Source organism: Mastigoproctus giganteus, chromosome 8 (genome assembly GCF_048544385.1).
Source record: "Mastigoproctus giganteus isolate SK-2022 chromosome 8, ASM4854438v1, whole genome shotgun sequence".
Classification (NCBI taxonomy): domain Eukaryota; kingdom Metazoa; phylum Arthropoda; class Arachnida; order Uropygi; family Thelyphonidae; genus Mastigoproctus; species Mastigoproctus giganteus.
This window is the reverse complement of record NC_143582.1, coordinates 215,846,949-215,872,624: the sequence shown is the minus strand read 5'-3', so window position 1 is coordinate 215,872,624 and position 25,676 is coordinate 215,846,949. Positions and strand designations below refer to the sequence as shown.

Below are 25,676 nucleotides of genomic sequence, written 5' to 3'. Positions count from 1 at the left end.
AGATACCATCACCACCAGCCTGCATTGTTGAAAGCTGAAAGGATGGGTCCATGGGTTCACGCTGTTTTCAATATATTCTGGTACTTCAGCATTAATACATGAACTGAAATTCATTAGACCAGGCAACGATTCCGTAATCTTCTGTTATCCAATATTGGAGATCCGGAGCCCCTGTAACCGTACCTTCGGCCTTTGAGTAGCACAGTGGTTACAATCACCATACTTCCCAAATCGGGTGGAAAAGGGGTTAACGTTCAAATACCGTCAATGGTATAAGCAACTGTTATAAGCATTTTTTTACTTTACGGCTGAGTTGGTTGGTCTAAGGCGAGGCAACAAGGTTTGTCCCGCAGAAACTGGGTTTTTCGTCCAACAAAACAGGCAATCGAGCAGAGAACACTCGCAATTTATAGATATAATACACACGGGTAGATGAGATGTTGGGAGGAATGGAACCCGGTTCGATTCTGAGCTGACTATTCTTCCCTACCCTGGTGCTCGTCGGTTTTAATTCATAATGCTGTAAGGGAGTGTAACCTATGGAAGAAGGATCTTCATGGGTTCTATCTTCCGTGCGCAAAAGCCCTCGTGGGTGGCACAATTGGTAGAGTCGCCCTCCTCCCCACACTGGGTGGAAAACACCTGAGTTCGAGTCCCGTCTATGACGCCAGGAATTTTTTATGGACCTTTTGCACAACGTAGCTGAGTTAGTCAGTCTCAGGCGAGGGTAGCATGGTTTTTCTCCCGGAAACTTGAGTTTATCGTCCAGCAAACAGCAAACTGACTAAAGAACACACGCAGTTTATAGACATATTATATATAGCGCAATATAGCCTAAGTTGCTGATGTGCTAAAAACCCTCCTCTTATTACAACAACGCAAATATTGGATCTTTATAAAGTTCCAAACTATGCGATACCAAAAACACAATGTTATAGTCCCTTAGCAATCCATACTCAACTCCCAACTACGTTCAGGTTCAGGGAACTATAATCCCAGCTGCGAAATTGCTTAAATAGAAGAAACCAGGGCATCCCTGTGCTGTTCAACACCCACAGATAATGACCAGAGACATAACTCAATTCCCCTTCCTCCAGGTAACCTACCGTATCGCACCTTACCTTGACCTATCGTTGTGGAGTGTGTCGACTTGTTTTTCTCTAGTGGACCGAAATTCCTTTCTTCCTCATTTATACTTTTCTTTCCGTCCGGTTATCGCCAAATGCGATAGTCGGCAGTTTTGATTCCACAGAAACACTTCCGTAACCGCTGGACTGTTCACTCGACCGCAGCGGACGGAAGGTACTTCGACTGTCGAAGGCAACGATGCGATTTCCGTAACCCGAGTCTTTCGCCTTACAAGTCGGTTTCGGTAAAATAAGCGGGCGGACGACGAAGGCAAGAGAAGACTGCTTTCCGCTTCACTTGTCTTTCATAATGTCGTCTTAAAAAGCTGCTTATCCAAGAGTCCGTGCGTGGCTTGAAGGATGGCAGTGAAGGGAAAATTATCGCTTTAGATGTTGACAGAAAAATCTAAGCCGCCCTAGTACGGGCACATTAAACAATTTATTATCTCGATAGTTTCTTTGGCCATCGTAAGCACCAATTTTCTTCCATTTCCATCACTTTTCAGATGGAACAGACCCATTGAATATTTGTTTACGTCCACCAGATCTTCAGGTCGATGTTCGGAAATTCCTCAGATCGATTATGTACTCATTTTGTTGCTCGTTCGGCGGATGGAAGGAATAAAGAAGAATGGATAAATGTAATAAATTTAGATTAGTCGCAAGATCTCTAGAATGGTTCGCAGTAAGGAGAACAATGGCTGTTAGCCAACTTTTCTCTTAATAGGTTGCTCTCAGTTGGAGGTAATTCATTTTATCTGCGGTGATTTTAATCGAGTTTATAACAAGATTTAAAAGACTGTGCTTACCAACTTCTTAGTATTTGTAAATATTAACAACTACCTTGAAATCTCCAACTTGAATCGCTTTGATCTCTTTTGAATGTCTTCTTAATTCCAAACTCGACTTTATTTTCCACACTCTAGAACATCGATTATATATGGTTGTTTAGTTGGTTGTCAGCGCATCAGCAGCTTACACCATTATTATTATTATTATTATTACTATTATTATTTATTCAGTTTTAACCCCTCTACAGCGCGCCATATATATTTTGTCTGTAAACTGCATGTTCTGTGTCCAATTTCTTGTTTGCTGGACGAAAAATCCGAGTTTCCGGGATAAAAAACCATTATACTCCCGCTTGAGACCGACTAATGCAGCCACGTTGTGGAAAAGGCCCATAAAAATTTCTCACGTCATCAATGGGACTCGAACTCCGGTCTTTTCCACCCAGTGTGAAGAGGACGGCGATTCCACCAAAACTGTGCTGCCCATCAGTGGTCGATTACATTGCAGTGGCAGCTAAGGGCCATGAAGCGTCAATACACCTCCTCATCAGACACCGACTAACCGTGGACACAGTTTGTAAAAAGCCCACAATAGAAGAATCGAAGTTTTGAAGAAAAGCAGTGTCCTGTCTGTGAGGGTCCCAGGAAGTAGTTACTGTCTTAAAAATGGCGTTATAAGTATTTCTTCAAACTTTTAGCCTCACCTACGTGCGAAGGCGACTTCTAGTAAACAAAAACTCGCCGGCTAAAAAGAAAACTTCCTACAATCTAGTCTAAACCTCTTACTCTGTAATTTGAATTTATAGTTTCAAGTTCTAGAATTTTTTATACAGTGAAAATTTCGCCTTCATTCATTTTTCTAACCCTTCTCTGCCTTATAAATCTCAATCAGACTCTTTCCTAGGTGACTAGTTACCAAGCCCTGTAACCAATATAATCGAAGTCTTTCCTGGTACCGTCATCCTTTTGCCGATCTCACCATAAGAGCTGCCCGTCTTTGGACCCTTTCAAGGAGCTAACTGTCATTTTTCAGATGAGTCTCCATGCTTGGATACAGTATTCCATATGTGGAATAATTCCAACTGCCTTATATAGCCCTTGTGGGTACCACAGTTGGTAGGATAGCTGTCCTCCCCAACAACAGGTGGAAAAGACCTAAGTTCGGATGACGAGAGGAATTTTTATGGGTCGTTTTCACTACGTGGATGAGTTAGTCGGTCTCAGGCGAGGGTAGCATGTTTTTTATCCCGTCAACTTGGATTTTTCGTCCAGAAAACAGAAAATCAACCTCAGAACACACGCAATTTACAGAGCGTATGCACGGAGCAACATGGCTTCAGTGGCCGATGCTCCTAAAACCCAACAACAACCAACAGCTTTACATAGTGGGATTATGACCTCCCTATCTCCAAAGGGTATTATTCAATAAATCATCGATAGGGCACCACAGGATTTTCAGGCCACCTATCTACACTGCTCAGAAAACTTCATATATTCCCGTATCGTAACTCCCAGATCCCATTCTTCCTCTACTATTTTTAATTCTTTCTCACTACGTGTATAAATTATTTTGGGGTTGCTGTTCTTCAAGTATATGAAGGTTTCATATATCAAGTATATGAATGGGTTTACGAAGGTCCCTTCATAAATCCATTATTATGGATTTATATAAGGACTATTCAAAAATTAAATAATGTGATTTTTTAACTTTTTAAAATGTAAATCAATTGGAAATAAACATTTCTTCCAGAAATGGCAGATGGGGGATAATATAATATAGAGTTATATTATCCCTTGGTAATATCGCATTTAGAACTGGTACAAGGATTAGAGGACTAGGCAGGACCATGGAGCTGGTTAGGGGCAGACAAGGGCACACAGGAGGCAAGTTAAATCATCTGGACCAAACTGTTATCTATTATGATTCTTAGAAGACTACCTGGGGGCACCCGGGGTGGAAAGCAGGACTAATTGGAACGGGCTTGTCACAAATGGATATGTTTCTTAAATAACTACATTTCTATAGGCCTTTTTTTTCGCATATCCGCTCATAATACATAGGATTCTGTGTTCTTGTCAAAGGATTCTGTGTTGTTCTGAGGGAACATTCTCGGAACAGCACAGAATCCTTTGTTTGCTTGGGACCGAATAGGCGAATTATCATTTCTTGGTTATTGTGATACTCAGTGGGAGTGTACTTCTGTCACTTGGGATTTCAATCCTGTGTAAGAGTAGCCTAGTGAGAGTGACAGCGTATGTTTTAATCAGATGAAATTGCCAAGGAGACCATCCTGGAAAATATGCGGAATGCTCCTGGAGATGGTAAAAAGCGTTGACAAAATGTGGTTAAGCCACTGCAGGATCCAGTACTAAATGCTAAGGTCAATTGTAAGCTGTGACTAAGCAGCCTATTAGGACTGAGGCATAACGGGCCACTTAGGACATGAACTTTGCCTCGTATTGACTAGCGGGATAATACACACCACTTAGTTCTTGTTCAAATCTACAGAGCAGCGAGGGTTTTTCTCTTGGAACTGGCAAAGCGTTGATCCTCTTCCCCGATAATTACGTACGAAATATTCCAATTCATCACATTCTTGTACATGCTTATGTGTTTGTCTACTCATAATAACGTTGTCTTGGTATAATTACTTTATCATTGTCGGGAGTGTCTACGTACCTATCTGTAATCTAATGTAATAGGTACATTTACTCGGGTTTTTCGTCCACCAAACAGAAAATCGACCACAGAACACACGCAATTTACAGACAGTATACAAGGAGCAATATGGCCGTAATTGCTAATGCTTCTAAACACAACAACAACAACCTTCTCTTTTAATTTGTTTTTAAACAGCACTTTCAATTTATGTCTATATCTTCCTGCATTCTGTAGAGGTGTTGGTTTAATCCAATCCTTAAAATCCTAGCGAACTGAGATTCTTGTTATACTTGTGGTTCTAATGGAAGTTAGTGGAATAACTTGCGAATAGCTGTTACTCGAAGAATCGAAGAACAGTCCTAGGGCCAATGAAGTTTATTTTGAAACCACGAACAGAAATCCAAAGCAGACATTTCCGTTTCTTCTGTGGTATATATCACTAATGTCCCCATATTCAGGAAATCGATATTGTAAACCAATGTAATTTAAATATACGATGATGCAAGCAGGCTTTTTCAATCGTAATCTGAATATGATGCTAAAATAATCGAATACTTCTAGCAGAAGTAATTTATATAAACTTTTTTTTTGTTGTTATTTTCTTATTCCGTGGAAAATGTCAACGTTTCGATCGATTTAGCATCGTCAGTTCCACGTGAGTATTTATCTTCGTTAATATGTTCCCGCAGGTACATATGGTTGGATGGAAAAAAAGTTTCCAGCAACACCAGCGCGATGAACAACAAACAAAATTGCCAACTTCTTGTTGTAAGCACAACATACCAAGTGATTCTGTATATATCGCTACAGTCCTTCGCCAGAGTCCATTACTACCAGATTGTATTTCTCAGCTTTGCTACAAAGCTTCGTGAGAAAGTTGAGATCGCGAACAAGTGTTTTCTAGTGACATCACTGAAGCCAATAAATGTGAATCCAGAGAGAGGGAATATGCCAAAAGAAATTGATATCAGTAATGCACTCCATCAGATATGTTGCAATTTGAATGAATATTTGCTAAACGTCCAAGGAAGGTCAAAATCAAAAGAATGGTAGATTTTATATTCCACTTAATGTAAAAAAAATTAATTTTATATGAATGTATGGAAGAAATACGAAATTTCAAATGCACTGTCCAATTTCTGAAAACATTATCACCATATTGGGACTAGATACTATTATGCCAAGAATCAATATTACATTTTTGTATTTTCTGGTTATGTATTTTCCAGCTAACACTTTTCGTTTAAGCATAAATCAAAGCGGGTCATGACCAACTTAATCAAATTGAATTCGTTGATACTTAACCTTCTGAAAGTAGAACTGTAGTAACATCTTTTAACAAGATGTATTGTGATCTTTCCGATTTTCGTTAGAAGTATTAAAATATTAAATTCATCGTACAAAAAGGTATCATTTTCACTTTGATGTACATAATATTCGCATGATTTAATCTTATAAAGAATTGTCGCGGTGGAGAAAATACAATCCCGTTGAAACATTATTTTAATAATATATCTGCCTCCAAATATGATGTTACCTTATCGTTTCGAATATCTAATCACCACCTTATTTCAATAACAGCCTTAAGCATTTTGCATATCCTATCAGGCTCTCGTTCTAATTTAGGTACAATTAATACAACTGGCACAGCCGTATAAATTATGCATAAACTATTCATATTAGTTTGCTAAAGTTTTAAACATTAAAACTCATTTCGAATAAACATATTCCAGTTCATCTTAAAATTACCAACTGGATGTGTTTCAATTACAGTATTCTTGTACATCTCTCATTATTTTATTTATTTTTTATATGTAAACCCCAAACACGAGAGGTAACCTATAGTACTTAGTACCGTGCTTGTGTTGGAGGTTGAGAAGACGAAAGAAGATATTTGTTGACATTGGACTTGAACTTCTGTAGACTAATTTTCAGGAAATACGGAAGAAGGAAGGTTGTTCCAGAAAACGGCAGTTGAATGAATAAACGAGGAAGATGAAAAGTTGGTTCTGTGAGTTTGAAGTTGGGCAGTAAATGGATGTTGGCTGGTGGCTGCACGTGTTCGGACTGTTTTGAAAGAGAGAGCGGGAATTATAGAAGCCAATTCAGAAGAACAGTGCCCATGAAAGTATCTGTAGAAAAGGCATGCAGCAGAAACAGTATGTCTATGAGACAGCGAGTGGAGAGACTCTGTTAAGAGACGACTCATTAATCAACCTAACTGCCCTCTTCTGAATGGAATCAAGAAGCCTAAGAGAGGTTTTGGGGGCACCACCCCAGATGTGGGAACAATAATCCATGGTAGGACGGATTTGCGATTTATACAGAGTGAGCAGCTGTTTGGAAGAAAAGTAACGCCGAGAGCGAAAGAGTTTAGATGCAGAGGAAGCAATATTTGTAATGTGCTTGTGCCAAGAGAGATTAGAAGTCAGGGTAATCCCAAAAGAGATATATCATTTTGTCTAGAAATCGGAGTGTCACCAAAGATAAGCATAGGAGCAGAAGAATCCTTTTTGCGAGATATAAAACAAGACTGAGTTTTAGAAGGATTGAAATCAACTAAGTTGTCCTTGCCCCACCGGAGAATTACCTGAAGATCGGCATTTAAGGAATTGGTAGCAGATTTTAGAAGTTCAGGCTGATTGAGCAGGGAAAGGTTTCTCAAAATGGAAAGTGGAATGCAATGTGCTATCATCGGCAAAACTATGTATAGGATTTCCAGTCTGTGGAAGAAGGTCATTAATATACAAGAGGAAAAGAGTGGGGGAAAGAACTGAACTTTGGGGGACACCGGCATTAGTGGAGAAGTTAGAACACAGAGAGCCATCTACCATCACCCTCAGTGAGCGATCAGAGAGAAAACTGGATAACCAATTACAAAAAACAGTTGGCACACCATAAGACGGAAGCTTGTTTAGAAGACCTATATGCCAAACATGATCGAAAGCCTTTGAGATGTCAAGGGCAACTACTTGTGTTTCACCGAACCTTCGCTCGCCCAACGATCATTATATGATCACTGGGCGAGCGAAAGGTACAGTAGTGTGGGTGTTTGAAATGCGTGGTTCTAGTTCAAATGACCATTAAATACGGTGATTTTTTTTGCATTCTATCTTGTAAACTGTTCAGACCCAATGCGGTCATCCCGGGGTATAAACAGAAAATGTATTTTTTTCCGAATTTTTCACCAGCATAATAAGCAAATTTTCTCACCTGAATATACACTGTAGTTTAACATTGACAAATGCAAAGTACTGCATATGGTAGAAGTAACCCCAGAGAAATGTACCAGTGTGGTACTATACTTAGGGTGGTAGAAAATGAAAAAGATCTGTGAGTAATTGTGCAGTCAGATGAAATTTTCTGAGCAGTGCAGACAGGCGGCCAGAGCAGGTCATGGGGTATTGTCAATGATATACAGGAATTTTGCTGATTATCCTTTGTATAAGGCAATGGTACACAGTATTTAAGGCAACGCCTTAAATACTGCGTACTGGTCTGGAGGCCTCATTTTAGGAAGGATGTAGAGTTGCTTGAGTGAGTACAGAACCTAAAATTATGCGTACAGGTATAGACGTCTCATTTTAGGAAGGATGTAGAATTGCTTGAGTGAGTACAGAGAAGGGCAACGAGATTGGTAAGGGAAACGAAGGGATTCTCTTAGCAAGAAAGGCTTAAGTTTTGCAAATTTCAGCGTCTGGAGACTAGGCCAGGGCCGGATTTCCCATTAGGCACCATAGGCATAGTACCTAGGGCCTACGAAATATTTAGGGCCTACGAAGGAAGGAAAAAAAAAACGCTTCGTTCTTTTCAATGTGACTAACGAAAAACGAACTGAGAAAACATGTGCGCAATCGACTCTAGGAGCTTGAATTCAATACGCATATGCTATCTAGCGACTGTTCTCGAAACTAGAAGAATCGACGTGATGGTCACTCCGTTATTTGAAGTGATTTATCATTTATTATAGTTGAAACCTGAGTCACGTTAATTGACGTGATTCGCAGTCAAAGTGTTAAAATAGAAGAAGCATTTTACCCCTTTCTTTTAATACATTTCGGAATAAGCTGGATTTTGGCGTTCGTAGTGCCTAGGGCCTACGAACACCAAAATCCAGCCTTGTACTAGGCATCTGTGAGGTGATCTGATTGAGGTGTATAAGGATTTGAATAGGTCGAGCAGACTCAATTCTGATGGGATCCTTCCTCTTAGATTACTAACCTGAAGGAGCATAAATTCAAATTGAGGAAAGACAGTTGCAGAATAGATGTACAGAAGTTTGCCTTTAGCCAGCGGGTGATTGATTGCTGAAACAAACTTCCATCTGTCGTTGTGGAAGTTGATAGCTTAAATAAATTCAAGGAGGGACTGGACAAACGTTTAGAGCGAATGGAAGTGTGAAATGTTTTTTTTTTTTTTTTTTTGGCTTATGCTACATAAGCTTGCTTTCTTGCATCAAATGCCTCTACTATTACTACTACTACACTTGACAGGGCCGTATGAACTGCCCCTATAAAGAATTTTAAACACAGGTGCAAACTGGAAGATGTCGCCTCCTCTCACTACTCTAAAAAGTACCCAGTAATAGTACTATTTTGCCGCCCCTGAGAGCTAGAGCCCGAACTCGTGATTCCCAGGATTCCAAGTTAAATGCGATACCGGTACCAGTGCACTATAATTAGTAATCAATGCTCTAAGGAATATAAACACGGCCACTTATTAAAAAATACAGTTATTTTAAAATACTATTAAAATTATTTATTTTAAAACACTATAAATGTGATCATTAAAATACCCCGCTGTTCCCTTCCATTTCTCTTTCCATGCTGGTTTTTTTTTTTTTTTTTTTTTGTTATAAGACGATTTCTTATTACTGACCAGACAATAAAGATTGATTGTATATAAATCAATCAACATTAAAATTCATGAACATTCAAGTTCTACTAATAACATAAGATAAAATATGTGATAAATACTAGAGTACATAAATTTTTAAATACATACCAGATTGCATAAATCAAAATAAATGAAGCGTCATACAAAAACAAAAATCTTTAGAAGGAACAGAATACGAAAATATCGCATTATACAAACCTTGTACTTAATACATAATCCCATCCACTTTCTCATTTCTTACATAATTATAACAAAATAGAGGAAACATAATATTAACAAGTTTCATTCCCTTTGACAAAGATTAATTAAACTGTTTATATCGCGTGATGTATTTCGTATATTTTCTTTCATTCGTTTGCTAACTTAATTCGCCATGTTTACATTCATTTCTCTGCGCCCCCTATCATTAAAAATTAAAAACTACAGAACGTATATAAAATTAGAAATAACTTGAATAATTTGGCAGATAAGAATGGCTGTTCTTTTAAACTGCTTAACTTGAGCCTAAATTTGATTAATAATGCGATAACCACGAAAGATAATTCAATTTGCTGAAGCACATTTCCTTAATTATAACGAAGAAATATATTAATGAAAACAAACAAAAAAAAGGAAACAATTATTTAAAAAACAAAAATAACTTAATGGAAGTGGATATTTCATATGAAGTATAAAATGTGATTAATTCTAAATACGTAATTTTTATAAGTCATCAAATCTTCGAGATAATTAAACTAAAATTGTGTACTATATATATATTGGAATTCTGATTATTTAAGTTGGTGGAATATTTTCAAGGAGATAATCATTGTGAAATCACTTTAGAAAAAAGATAAAATTGTTATTATTAAAAGCAAAAAAATGCATGACTCAATGCAGTATAAGAGCATATATATTTATTTTGGTTTTCAAAGATTCGTTAGAATACTACACTCACATAATTTTGACATACACCAGTGACCATTGTCTAAATTTTGAACATCTGCTACTACTAACTTTAATTTTAACAGCGTTTACAGGCACATATTGCCTATAAACAGAACAGAATAGTACGATAGCTCTAATAAAACAGCCGGAATATTTATAGCCTTTAAAAGCAATAATATTCAATATATACATCGAGTTAGATACATAGAGTATTGGGGAGTATATTGTTTCTATATACATAGCTTTTCTATGCTCCAGACCACGGTGACACTGCTAGTATTTTAATTAGAAAAGTGCTAAACTAAAATTACCCAGATTTCTTCACTCTAAATTGACAACAAGCATCAATCTCCGGGTTTGCTCTGGAGCGTCCAGCGCACCCATGGGATGGGAAACAACTGCTATGAGTCATCGCAGGAGGGACAAAAAGAGGGAGTGAGATAGTAGTCCTCGGTGGTCCTTACCTGAAATATAGCGGTAGGGCAGGTAAGAGGTCGATTCACAACTGTTGGTGACAAACGTCACACCTCCTGGTCTGCGCTTAACGTGATGTCACAATTTGCCAAGAAACTCCAGAGAGAAGGGGAGAAAGAGAGAAAGAGAGGGAGAGATAGATAGACAGAGAGAGAAACACACACGGTGGCGTTCCAGCAGACGCCGTGGACGCTAAACAGCTCCGGGTTGCTGTCAGTGGCATGCCATGCCTCACTAAAAGGCGCAGACCAACGGCAAGGACGCCCCCATACGAGCAACGATGGAGTAGTCCACTACATGCGAGGGGAGTTTGGCTGAGTCACGCTGGAGCGGCCCTTGGCAATGAGTAGTGAAGGGGAAAGATCCTCGACCCCAGACGTCACGGGGGAAACAACAGGTAATTAAGGCACTTTTCGCTTCACTGTTCTCAATAACTGGAGTCTCAATAAAACTATCAGATACTCTAAACAGACGCGGAGTTCAACGGCTGGCGGATGCAGAGTGGCACGTGCTTGGACCTACCGGTCGGTACCTTTAAACAGGGCAGCCGTCATGACTTGCCTACCTGCTGGGGACTGGGGCTGAACGAAAAAACCAGTTCGGAATCATACTACTCTGTGATGTTTGTGGTACGGCAGCGTCCAAAGATTTTCATCTTTTGGTCTGAGCGCATGCACTCGGGCATGTACTTACAGAGAGAGAGAGCGTACGCATCGAAGAATCCAGCCACTAGTGCTTAGAAACGCCACAGTGGATAAAAGGTCTCTAACATCCCACACAATCCCTACTAGTATTATTCCAATTCAAGTAGAGTTTACTGTTCACGAATGAATATGCAAATCAGTACGAGAACTATCCTTAAAGCTTATAACTCCCACACCACTTCCCAGTTTATTTGCCCCATATCAAATTAGAAGAAACAATTCTCTTTGGAAAATGGTTCTAGTGAATGCGTTGAACATTGAATAAATCCCGGTTATAGTTGTATAGTTTCCTCATGGATGCTCGCTATGAAATTCTACTGTAGCACACAAAATACATTTCCACCCTTTTAAATTTTCATTCTTGGATAGATATAGTTCTTAAACATGTTTTCCAAATAGTTTTGCCGAATGAAAAAGATAACATTGCAGCAATGTTATTTGTATATCGATATACTGATTTCCTGGGGATTGGCATAAATTTTATTTAATAAAATTTAAAATGATTAAAATTATTAAATAATGCATAAAATTTAAACTTTCTAAGCTTTATAACAGAAATTCAGCTCAACTTTAACGCGAAATTGGACTTATAACTGTTCTCAAACTTTTAGTCCCGTGAAATCCCTCTCAAGGGACTTTCCTTTCTCTTGCTTTACCATAAAATCCGTAAAAAATTCCTCCCATCACGAACAATATGGATTGGTATTTCTGTTACTTTCTTTGCAGTCCGATAATATCTACTTGGTTTTTGTAGCTTTTTTTTTTTTTTAAGTGCATATGTATTTTGATTTTCGGGTAATTAGGTTATTTACTTATGGCTCCTACTTCCTCACCGATGAGGCTCCAATAGGTATCATTTACTGCATTTGAACAGATTGAAAGTTTTTTAAATGAGATCTAATATATCTAATTTAATCTAACCCAATAACCGAAACAAAAAGCCTTCGACAGCTGTAGCTCATTCTGTTAGAACGGAGGAAACTTAGAAAACTATGTCCCAAATATAGAATTCAATCAAAGATAATTGTTCTTTTACTTGAATTTCAGGAGGGATTTATCAATTACTGCTGTTCCTTCCGTTGTTGGGATTCAGCAAGAGAACAATGAAACGTTTTCAAGAACTGGGCAGCAGGAGAGAACTCGTTACTGAGAAAATTAATATCGCATATCCTGAGTGGCCACTTTACTAGGTACGCCTATCCTTTTCATCACATGGAGCACTTCTTCAGTAACAAAATGGTTGTTCATACCATGCGATATAAAGCAGGATATAGATCAGTGCGATATACAATGTAGATCGGAGCGACCTTGAACGTAGCCAAGCAGCCGGCTTCAGAAACGCCGGTGTCCTCGCTGGTAGCACAGTTCGTAAAATCGCTGTCCTTACCACACCGGGTGGAAGAGACTTGAGTTCGAACCCTGTCAATGATGAAAAGAATTTTTATGAGGTTTTTTACAGCGTAGCTGTGTTAGTCGGCTTCAGGCGAGGAGAGCATGGTTTTTCCTTCGCGAACTCGGGTTTTTTGTCAAGAAAAGAGGAAACTCGACCACAGAATACATGCAATTTAGAGCCATAATATATTAATATTTACGGCAAAACGTAACCCAAGTTGCCGATGCACCTAAAACCCTACAATATTAAGAAAGCTTAACACACGTAACCAGACAACCTAACTTAATGAGTTTCTCAAAAACTCTAACCCTGTTTGGGTTTTCACGTACGTTCGTATTTCGGGTGTATCGAGATTGGCCCAGTAACCACAAATATCAAACTAGAGGCGATCCTGTAGTCGGAAACAACTGGTTGATGCGAAAGGCCAATGGAAGCTGGAAAGACTTATGAATGGTAATAGTTAAATAACCTGGTAAAATAGTGGCAACCAAAGAGGAACTTCAGAACGGACAACTCGTTGTAACTTGTCAAGGATGGAACTGGAAAAAAAAACAGTTACAAACCAAATTATTACGTTAGGGCCACCCGGTAATTTCTTACATATACTCATGTGTATTGTGTGTGTTTGTAAATTGGGTGTGTTCTCCGGTCGATTTGCCTGTTTTTCTAAGCACGGTTACAGTGTGTTCAGAAACACCAACACTAGATAGTAGAGATTTGAAAAAGTAGGCTAGTCTGATGAATCTTGGTACTTTTTCACGCATTCTGATAGTGACAGAGTAATAATGTGGAGAGTATTTTCATGGTGCATATTGGCCACTTGATACCCTAGTGGTCAGGCGCGCGGGTACATGAGTACACGTGCCTTGAGTGACCGGGGTTCAAGCCCGTGACTGCTGAATGCGGTGCTGTTTCTTGTATTCTGTCTATCTTGTTAACTCCTCTGACTGTTTGGTCGTCCCGGAGTATAATCAGAAAATTTATTTTATTTTATTTTATACCAACGGAGCAACATTTGGATGCTACAAATTATCTGTATTTTTGTTTCTGACCGGCCCATCCCTTCATGGTTGCGGTGTATCCATGTGCAAAAAGCTTCTTCCACAAGTTTAATGCACCATGTTATAAGGGCAAATTGCACATATCTGGTTCCAGGATCATGACAATGAATTCAGCCTACTGCGGCCATCAGATCTTAATCCAATTGAGCAGCAATGGGATGAGGTGGTACAAGCTCTTAGGAGTAGAGATCTGAAACCATCCATGCAAGAATTGTGGAAAGCAATTGAGCTAACATGAACCAGCATTTCTTGGGCGCGCTTTCGACTTATCGGTGGATATTAAACAAGAGAAATGGTTGATATCCACTTCTTTTGAGTCCGGCCACGAGGAATCCAGTATGTCCTGAGAGTTACAGCGAGACTTACTATTAGGTTGTGCACATAATAAAATGGCCACTCAGTGTATGTGCTATTAATGGATCTGGAGTTGTTGCTTCATCCATTGCATTTAAAACCTGGACTTAATGAAAAATTTTGTGAAAGCTTTTGTGAAAATAAAAATGGTTTTAACTATTTAAAGGAAATATTTTCCAAATTTTGCAAAAACCAAAGAAGGGATAGCGAATTAAAAAAAACTATTACAATGCCGGCTTCGAGCAAAAGCGTAATCCCATCCATTTCAAGGAGAAAGGTTCCACTAGGATAAAAAATATATACGCCATTAAGCTGATAAGAAAAGCGAGGTTTAGTTATTCTCTCTTAAATAACGTTATTATTTCAATTTGCATAATAAATATACCAGGTGTGGCAATAAAGTTTGCGAATTGGTGCAATAAAAAGTACACAAAGTGAAGGAGCTCAAAAACGGTTTATTTTTATTCAAAGCAATCACCACCTGACTAAACCCACTTATACACCATTCTAAAAGTTTCTGAAAAGAGTCAGCGAAAGAGTCCAAAGAGATGATGTTCAGTTCGGCGGCTATATTTTTTCTTTATGTCCTCAACATTCTGAAATCTCCTCTGAGGGCAGTTTTTATCTAGGGAAAGAGGAAGAAGGCCGCTCGTGCTGGTTCGGCAGAGTAGGGTGTGGATGGTTGATCTGTACAATGTCACGTTTCATCAGAAATATCTTCACAAGAAGTGTACAATGGGCGGGACATTGTCGTGTAACAAAAACCAACTACCTTTCTCTCAAAATTGCGATCTCATCCGGAAATGCGCTTCAATAGTCTTAGAACCACCTGCAAGTAGAACGCAACATTGATTATCTCTCATTCAGGTACAAATTCCTCTTGAATCACACCGTTTATCGAAAAACATGGTCAGCATCGTCTTAATCTTGGACTTCTATAAAGGAAAGTTCTTGGGTATTGATGATGATTTTGAAGTCTACTGAATGCTCTATGCTTCGTCTCTGGGTCGTAATGAAACACCCAACGCTCATCTCCAATGACAATATAGTCGAGGAAATTAGGATTGTCTTGACAAGTCTGGAAGTCTTCGCTTTATGACTTTCTTCGTTGCTTCTACTCATCCGTGAGGCTGTGCGGCACAAATTCTGCTCAGACCTTCCTTGTCCACTAGGGGAACCTTATTGCCACACGTCGTATGTAGGCTCACGTTTCTTGAATAAAAACAAGAAAATAAAAGTTTTAAAAAATGTCCTCCCTTTAATTAACTGTATACTCTATCATTTCTTGGTAAAAGATCTGAGATTTATCATATATTAACGTAATAATAAAAAAATAAATTTGGTGTTGGTTTCATAAGTATTAAAATTTAGGAATGTAGTCGTGAGATTGAGTTTGTCCCCAAATACATTTTAGTTCAATGAAAACCTCTTTTAGTTTTTTTTTCGTAGTGCTTCACCTGGCAAATGCTCGAACTGTGCGGAAAAATAATTTTTCTCTTCCAGATGCAGTAAGATAAAAATATGCGTCAGAGCTGGCATCTTACATCCACAAGATGTTACCGGAATATATCGATTGTAGTGCATATCAACCCAGATGACACTCTCTATCTTCCGTTGTTTTTAGCAGATGAGGAGGCCTTCTGTCACGTAAATGTATACTTCAAAAGAATGTCAGGTTGGTTGGAGAGAAATTCGTTCCTCTTGATTTTTATCCAACAGTCCTCCAGTTCGGAAAATGTTTGTTTTTCTATATATTTTATTTTTATTTAAAATATAAATGCTGGTGCTCTCTTGCTCTCTGTAATTCAAGTTTTAAGCGCAGATAAGGCGATTTTCCAGGAAGAGAAAAACTTAAGCTTTTCATCCCATGAAATCGATAACTTTAAGAATACACAATTTACATATTCTTAAATCATGGTTCGGCTGTCTGGTGCTAATCTAGGACAAGTGAAATCAATTGAGTAAAAGAAATGACACTTTATCCAGGATCACCTTTATCCCATCCAGGGCCCATGACAACTGGAATCTTAGGGAGGGGTTCTGTACTGGGTTAATGTGTATGTTTGTTACCCGTGACTTGCTAATCTAGGGCCGTGGGCAAACAAATACTGAGACCCCATAACTTAAAATTTATTTAATTTTTGTGCCCTGGAAAAAATGTACCTGGGGAAAGTAGTGTATCCCTGCTTATACTGGAAAAAATTCTGGACAATCTGGGAAGCAGGAAATTGTGTGTCCTATGGGCTCCACAAATGATATAATGTAGATCACAAGAAGAAGGAAGCGCAGGTTGCCGATCTTCTACTACGGGGGACGAATTTCTTCAGAGAATCGTCAGAGAAGATCAAACCTAGATAAGCCACTATGAACCAAAGTTTATAGAGTGGAAAAATCATGTATTCCGTTTTTTGGGATAAGAGAGGGGGTTCTCCTTGTGAATTTCCAGGAAATTACCAGGAAATTCACAAGGAGAACCAGTACATGTATATTATGTTCATAATTTGCATGTGTTTCCTTGTCGATTTACCTATTTTGCTGGATGAAACCTTGCTGTTCTCGTCTGAGACCAACAACTCAGCCATGGAGAAAATAAAGCACGAAAAAAAGTTTCTTGCTTTATTGACGAGATTCAAGTCGTGCATTTTCCGAGTGTCCGGGAGATAAAACCATGCTACCCTTGCCTGAGACCGACTAATTCAGCCACGCTGAGAAAAAGGCTCATAAAAGTTCCTCACGTCATTGACGGTATTCGAGCCTAGGTGTTTTTCATCAATGTGAGGAGTACGGTGATTATAACCACTGTCCTACACGCCCTTCCCCGGCCCACGGTGTGGAAAACACCCGAGTTCGAACCCCGTCAATGAGCAAGGAATTTTTATGGTTCTTTTTCACAGCGTGGCTGAATTAATTGGTCTCAGGCGAAGGTAGCATAGTTTTTTTTTTTTTTTTTTTTGGAAACTCGGGTTTTTGTCCAGCGAACAGCAAATCGCCCACAGAGCATACAGACATTATATAAGGCAATACGGCCTAAGTTGTTGATGAGGCTAAACCCTACAACAACCAACCAGCTCTAAGAAGAGTGAAAAACACTTTGCTGATGCCAATGAATTGCATTTCAGCTTTCAAGAAGTGAGCCATTCTTGGTCTTAATGCATTTCATTGGGATTTTTGAAGAGTTTGAAGTTTGTGGAGAATATAAAACTCAACCAACCATAATATATTCGGTATGAACATGTCTGTAGATTATATCAGCAAGAAACATGTAAATCCTATTCCTATAGAGAATTCGATATCCCTTTTTAAAATAAGCAACGACCTAAGGAAGTCCTTTTTGCTTTTCAGTCTAGTCGAGGGACATCATTAGATAAAATGAGGCAGATGCAATCACCGCTTTTACCCATGGCTTGCTATAAATATTTCCTATTACCATACTTAGATGATATCTACGCGTCTGCCGAGAATTTCAAAAAAATGTAAATATGACGTATACACAATGAAATGATGGTTCAAATCAATCACAGCCGTTGGACAAAAAATTAATGAAACAGAAGAGTAAATACCAGACACAAAAATAAGAAAAACAAGGAACGCAAATGAAATTTGATAAAGATCAATACAGATACTTCCAATTTTGAATAAGGTTTCGAATATCCTAGAACCCTAATGAAGGAAATGAAATAAAACATAAAATCAATGAAAGAACGAATAAAAGAAACGTTTGCTACTCCGCTCTTCGAAAACTAATGAACTCGAGACGACTCTCTAAACAGAAAAAACGCACATATACGCCGTCATCAGACCGATAATAACTTGTCGATGTGAAGCAGTAAAACAAGGAAAAACCAGTAAGAGAACAGTAAACAAATGAAAATTCAAAATTCTCACTTATTAGAGCAGCTCTTGGGATTATAACTGAGAAAAGGAGAATAATAAATATATTAGGGCTGTGAAGAGAGTAGTGGTTGCATTTTAATATACGCAATGTTTTCATTATTTATTTTATTGTTTTTTTTTCCACAAATTGAAATCGTTCACGAGTTTTTCGTATTCGAAAAGAAATATAACCATCGTAACGTTTCTTCTTTTTTTTTTTTTATCATTAAGTAGTTATTGTAGTAGGGTTTTAGGAGCAACAGCGACTAAGACTATATTGGCCTGTGTATACTGCCTGTAAATACGAAAAACTCCAGTTTTCGGGAGAAAAAACCATGCTGCCTTCACCTGAGACCGACTAACTCGGCCACGTTGTGAAAAAAGGTCATGAAGATTCCTCACGTCATCAGTGGGGCTCAAACTCAGGTCTTTTCCACCCAGTGTGGGGAGCACGGCGATTCTACCAACTGTACTACCCACGAGGGATATCATTAAGTAAGAGAATGTTGTATAGTATGCAGAAAAGAATAATCACATTGAAAAGTTACCTTAGTAATTGGAGTTATGAATCCAGCAGAACAGAATCATGTAAAATGGATGCTTTAGGAACAATTTCCTGAGTTTCGTAGATGCATACGACAGCCAACGGCCAAAAATTCTTATGGAAATGTAACCTGTACTATTAATGCTGCAATGAGTAAAAAACTGTTAAGTCGATAAGCAGGCTTTCATCCCAGAATGAAGTGTTTGTTGGTTCTCAGAAGGCGCTCACAAAAATTCTGCATAAATATCCTTATAAAATGAATGTGTTGTATGAGCTACCGCTTCTGACCACATCAGTGCTAGTAGTGGTTCACGGAACACGTAAATACAGAAGCTGAATTGGAAGATTGGTTTGTTCCGGTGAGGCGAAGTTTCCCTATTTGGAGAGTTTTATTTCATTTCTTTTTCAATTCAATTTTTTTTTACTTTTTCTAAATCTAGAATTTATCATCTGTTCAACCCTCCTGCCAGCCCTTCACATTATCCCACCAAAGGTCACGGAACACTTATTTATGATCAGAGAATGCATTTGTGATGGAACACTTTCGGCTTTAAGGACTTCTTCATTGCGTCATGGAAGATTTTTTACTAATTTCTGGTAAAAATTGAATGATGCTGCATCCCTTCTTTAAAACATTCATAATCTCCACTAATGAAGAAGACTACACTGATGTGCAAAATTTAAGGATCAGTCAGGTTTTCACCTGTAGCTTCTCATAGGAGTGGCCTGTATATGGGAAAAGCATACCAAAGGAACCTCGTCAGGTACAGAAATGATGAAGGAAACAACACCGACACAACAACGGAAACAAAACGGTACAGATGGACTTTATTCAAAAATGGCAACATAGCGCTGGCTGCCATGATACGGATGCATCTCTGCTAAAGATGAAACAAAGAGAAGAGGTGGTCCTCAGTACGAGATATGGCCACCCTTAGTGTCGATGCAGGCTTTGCACCGCCTGTCCATACTTAGACCAATGTTGTTGATAATTTCTTGCGGTAACATCGTCCATTCCTCTGTCAGCGCCATCTTCAGCTGGTGAACATTTTCTGGTGGGTGCGGACGTGCCGCTAGGCGTCTCCCCAGAGCGTCCCATATGTGTTCGATGGGATTTAGACCGTGGAACGGGCAGGCCAATCCATACGAACAATGTCCTCACTTTTCAAAAGCATATCAACAGCTGCAGTGCGACGGGGTGTGGCGTTATCACCCATAAACACGAACTCGGGGCTAATGGCACCTCAGAACAGACGCACATGGGGAAGGATTACCTCAGTACAGTAGCGTGCACCGGTTACAGTACCGCCTTCTAGTATCGGGAGTTGTGTACTTCTATCCAAGATAGCGCCTCCCCATACGAGAACACCTCGACCTTTCAGTGATGTTTTCGGGGTGATACCGTGTGCCAATCTCTCGCCAGATTAGCTGACGTCCAGAATCGCTGCTGAGACTGAATCTACTCTCATCAGTAAAGAGTACCTTAAGTAAAGATTTTGTGGTTGTAACCTTTAGAAATAGTGTTGGTCCTTAAGTTTTGCACACCAGTGTATTTTCGCCTCAGCCTTGCACTAATTCTGCATTCAAATTCATTCTAAAGATGATGATACTCTGGCCACTGCAATGCAAGTCCAGAGTACCATCATCACAAAAACCATTAACTGGCATGATAGAAGTTGCATACCTTTGAAAAGAATTCCAGGATAACTGCTGATCCTATTTATAGGCCAAAATGGTCGTTTTGGTGTGCGTATCAATAAGCTATTAGCAAGGCTTTTAAAATAGTTGGTTTTATCAAGAGAAACGCATTCAAGTAATTCAGGTTTAATCAGAGAAACTTATTGAGTAATCTTATAAGCTCACATTCCATCCTCGGAAAATAGGCTAAAAACGTTTTAAAACAGAAAAAATGTGTTATGTTTTAGTATTTTAATATAAAAATTAAAGATAAATAAGAAAAACAGTTTTGGTATATTCATTAATACACATACACTTACGTGTAATCATGGGCAGAAAGATAAAGAGAGCCGTTTCCCTCGAGAACTCACCGTCTCACTTTAGAAATCACATTATCAAAATTAAGATGAAACACTTGGCAAGATTACGAAAATTAAAGCCGGCAATTTAATGAATTAACACGATGTTTGGAAATCAGCAAGAAGAAATGCAACGATCTTTGGTGTCGTGATCTTTCACCGGAGATTCCACTTCCCCTTCTCCCCACGCCACAGATGGCAATAAGAAGGCTTTACACCTGAGTAAAGGATGATTTTCACTTACCTTTAAACAGATAAAGCAAAAAAATTAAAGAAAAGTAAAATCACTTACAAATAGGAGGGCAGCGAAGCGGCACGAAAAATAAAAACCATGTAAATTAGTTCAAGTGGTGTTTCTCCATCGGACCATAGCTAACAAAAGATCTATATATTTCGGATTTCCTTGTGTTCGTTAGCAGGCGACATAGATTTATCTTCTCTAAGTACGGAAGAGTGAGTATAAGAGAAAGCCGCCTTCAAATAACGTAATAGCCGACTGCCAAGGGGAGAGAAGATGGTGGGAGGAAGTCTAAAACAGTACACTACAGCTTCACTGTAAGTAACATCTGCTAATTTGTGAAAAATCTGTGAAAATTATCGTTGAAAATCGGTGAAAGTGGCCCACAAAAGGCCCATTATAAGATGATATACTGAATTTTAAATTTTACATTTTTTAAGCCCTTGTGGGGAGCACAGTTGGTAGAATCGCCATCCTCCCCACATGGGGTGGAAAGACTTGAGTTCGAGTCCCGTCGATGACATGAGCAATTTTTATGAGCCTTTTTCATAACGTGGCCGAATTATTCGGTCTCAGGCAAGGGTGGCATGGTTTTTTTTTTTTGTAATGCTCTGTGTATACTCTTTGTAAACTGTGTGTGTTCCGAGGTTGATTTTCTGTTTGTTGGACAAAAAGCCCGAGTTTCCGAGAGAGAAAACTCATGCTGCTCTCGCTTGAAGCTGACTGACTCAGCCACGTTGTGAAAGAGGCCCATAAAATATTCCTCCCATCATCGACAGGACTCGAATTCAAGTCTTTCCAACCAGTGTGGGGAGGAGGACGGTCCTACCAACTGGGCTTTCCACGAGAATCAAGCAATATACATGGAGCAATATGGCCTTAGTCGCCGATGCTCCTAAAACCCTAATACAACATTTAAACAAAAAATACAAGTTTTACAATTGTTTTCAAAATTAATTGCTGTTTTTTTTTTTACATTTTTATAGTAGAGTAGAGCATTTCGATTGTTAAAACTATAGTCCTAATGACCTTTACCTTTTTTTTTTTCGATTTATCTTTCAAAAAACATTTATTTCGATAGGACGTATATTGCTTCATATTGCTTCTCTGATATTCGAGAAACCATCAATCATTCTATTTAAAGCTTAACTGTTACTATGACAACTATCGAAATCAGTCAATTTAAAAGTAGGAACATTATATTCCATTTTCATTTGTTTGCTAATTACTTTCTGCTTATTAGGTGGCGTTCTTCGTGGTTACAGAAATCAATAATCCAAGCTTTGCTGATAAATAGTTATTTAATGAGATGAAACGTTTGTTCTTTAATAGTTTTAGGAAGTCTTTGGTAATTTCTTCGCAAATGTTTCGAACCAAACTTGTCTTTACCGATTTAAAAAAAAAAAAAAACCTTTGATGCGGACATTTTTCCTTTGGCCATTAATCCAAGAAGACTGTCCAGTTGTATAAAAAAATAAATAAATAACAGAAACGCCTTCGAGTGTCTAACATTTTGTAAAAATAAATAAACAAGTCAGAGGCCTAAGGAATAATAAAAATATTCTCCTAATTTAGGGGAGTGGGTGAAAGATTTAATTGAGTATTAACAGCAACGCAGTCCTTTATTCCTCTGATCCCCAACCCATCGCAGAACCGTACATCAACAAATACGCTACGGCTCTGTTGAACTACAAAGCCCGCTACAACCCGTCGCCAATGAACGCCAACTACTGGGTGCAGACGATATGAACTGGGGTAGTGCCGCTAGCTTAAAACATTCTTTAAAAGGCAATGACTTTGATAGAGCTTTCCATGCTGAAACGGACGCTATTTAATTGCCCTAGCATTCCCCTCCCAGTTTATGAGTCAGGATGAGAAGGTAGCAAACCCCCCTACACCCATCTAAACTTTCAGTCCTAATTCTAAGCAGATAAAAAATAAAATAAAATAAGGCGAAAATTAACAAGTGGCTATCTAAACGATGTTGTGGTACTTTTATCGGAGTGAGGAAGACCCATTTACAATGTGACATCGGGGGTCGCGTGACACGATTTATTGAAAGGTTGTTCGTCTCAGCACGGTATGCTTGCTCGTGGGTTGATTAAGCCGCCTTCAAGGTCATCTAGTCATCCGATAAAACCTTCGTAGGTGTTCTTAGCTGGAAACCAGACTACATGCTACCCTTTGCAGCTCTTAAACACCAAGAAAAATAGATTACCTATCTGCTGCGAAACATTTTTCGCTTGCTTAATTGGAAGAACGCCACCTAGTGATTGCAGTTATCTCTGTTTACTAACAAATTGCTATCCGCACCTTCTGTTGTCTATTTACGCCATCGAAAATTAGACTACAGCAAAGATATTTCCGCTTTTTTTTCCCCTCTCTCTCTCTCTCCATCTTCCGACACATCAGTTCTTTGATCCTTGTCTGCAGTGGTAGCCAGACCGAATTCAGTAGTGGAATGCTGATTTCGATCCAGTTTAGTATGCATGTGGGCGGACAGTACCTTTTTAGTATGCATCATGGTTATCGCTTCCCGATGATTGGGTTACTTTTCAACTCAAATAGAGAGAAAGACCGGCATGGGTCAAAAAGGAAAAGAAAAAAAAAAAAAAAAGGAAAGAAAAAATCCCCCCCTGACTTATCTCTCCCAGGATATCCTCATTTCAGGCAGAAACTTGAAAAGGGAGTAGTCCCATTCGTATTTCATGCAAATGGATAGCAGGTCGAAATACTAAAATGTCACTTAAATTTAATCTAAATCTTAAAGATAAATCAGAATATCAACAGCTAACTTTTATAATCAGGAGGAAATTCACGAATCTGAATAATGTTAGTGGAAGATTTAGATCTACCATACCTACTGAGCGCAGGTTCCAATTTCAAATTTATGCATCTGATAAATTTTCAGTTATACTCGGAAAAACCATCTAGGATCAGAAAATTTAATAGTTTTTGGTATTTATTTGAAGAATATTTGTTTCAGAAGATTCATTGGAAGATCTGCTCTAGCGGGAATATTTTAGCTAATATTTTTAATAGGCTCGCGAATTATTTTCGTTAAGGGTCCCCCGAAATCTTTGTTCGATCATGGTCAACAGAAGTCGAACTACCTCGATGAATCAAGGTCCAATGAAAAACTGGTAGTGTGCCTCGTTGGTCCGCAAAAGGTTCCAAGCCGTTATCATCCACTTTCATCTTCTTCTCCACCATTTGGTTCTTATGCTGGTGCCACCAATATAGTGTTTCATAGCTCTTTGAAAGAATTAAACAGGAAATGTTGCAACTTATCAACAACCTTCTCTTCTGCCATGAACTATAGAAAATAAAACTGCCGCTCAACCAATTTTTTTTATCGTATTGTCAACCCATTTTGTGAAAGAGCTCCTTCTCTCAATCCTTCCAGATGTTTAGTCTTAATTTAAGATAAAATATATCCTAGCATAAATTTTGTCTTAGACTAAGTAATAAATTATAATATAATTATTTATAATATAATAAGTAATAAATTTTATTTATTGCTTTAATAAATAAATAATTAACAATTAAATAAATAATTAACAATTTGATGGACAATAGAAAATTTTCTCCTATTTTCATTCTTCGATAAAATTAAGCAAAGGTTGTTAGATGGCGCTTTGTACGGTTTTAGAAATTAATGTTTGACATTTTGACATATCGATTAATATTTTCCATTTGAATGTTCCCTTGTCACACAACCAGCTGTTGTCGGATTCTCACTAAAGGTTATTGGTTGCAAATCAATGCGTTTTAATCTTCGAGGAGGAAATTAGGTAGGTTAATTAATGAAATTAAAAGCAATCTCCTATACGTGTGAAGTTGTCACATTTGCATATCTTATTAGACGATATAGGCCATAACTAACCAATATATTATTTAATAATTCTGTAGATATTACTTAGAGAATTGTGATGCCAAAGTGAGTGATTTATTATACATTATATTTATAACACGATGATGCCTGATGATTCCTAATTATACGAGGGGATGGGGGTTTAAAAAGTTCGTGCCCTGACTATGAAATTGTAGTGTACAGTGTTGAAATTTTCTGTACTTAATGCGTAACACTTCAAATACATCGCTCGACATAATTAACAGAACAAAATGTTTTTTATGAATATTTTATTGTGAAAAGTGGTCGAAGGTGAATATTTGACATAATAGGCGTCCTGGCATGCAACTTCCGAGTATCCAATAGAAATCGATCTACTACTTTACCTAGCAGCACATTATGCAAATTGTTCATACCTATAAAAACACGGGTTGCGACCATATCACTTCATTGCCGTTTTTTGGCTTTCTCAGTGGGATAGCCACATGTCCAGCACTCAGGATGGCAAGTCATCGTCGACTTTAGATGGTTCTTTGATATAGCGGGTCGTCGGACGACTTGAAGCTGGGTAGTCGCAGGCGGAGGTGGCACGTTGCCTTAATATGTCACGTGTCGTCTCGGCACACTGGAAGCAGTTTCAGGAGATAAGAACCATTACAAGAGCTGGCCAAGCTCGCCCGAGGGCTACGTCAACTAGAACAGATCGCTATCTGGCTCTCACAGTAAAACGGAACCCTACAATA

At 38.5% G+C, this 25,676-nt stretch overlaps 1 protein-coding gene across 1 annotated transcript in view; it reads right to left on the bottom strand.

Moving 5' to 3' along the window:
• The window catches only part of stet (rhomboid serine protease stem cell tumor), a 274,366-nt gene extending 263,357 nt beyond the window's left edge, over positions 1–11,009 (bottom strand). The window contains exon 1 of the mRNA XM_090380092.1: positions 10,868–11,009. The gene's annotated coding sequence lies outside the window, so the exon portion shown is untranslated. The remainder of the gene's footprint in view (positions 1–10,867) is intronic.
• Positions 11,010–25,676: the final 14,667 nt, after the last annotated feature.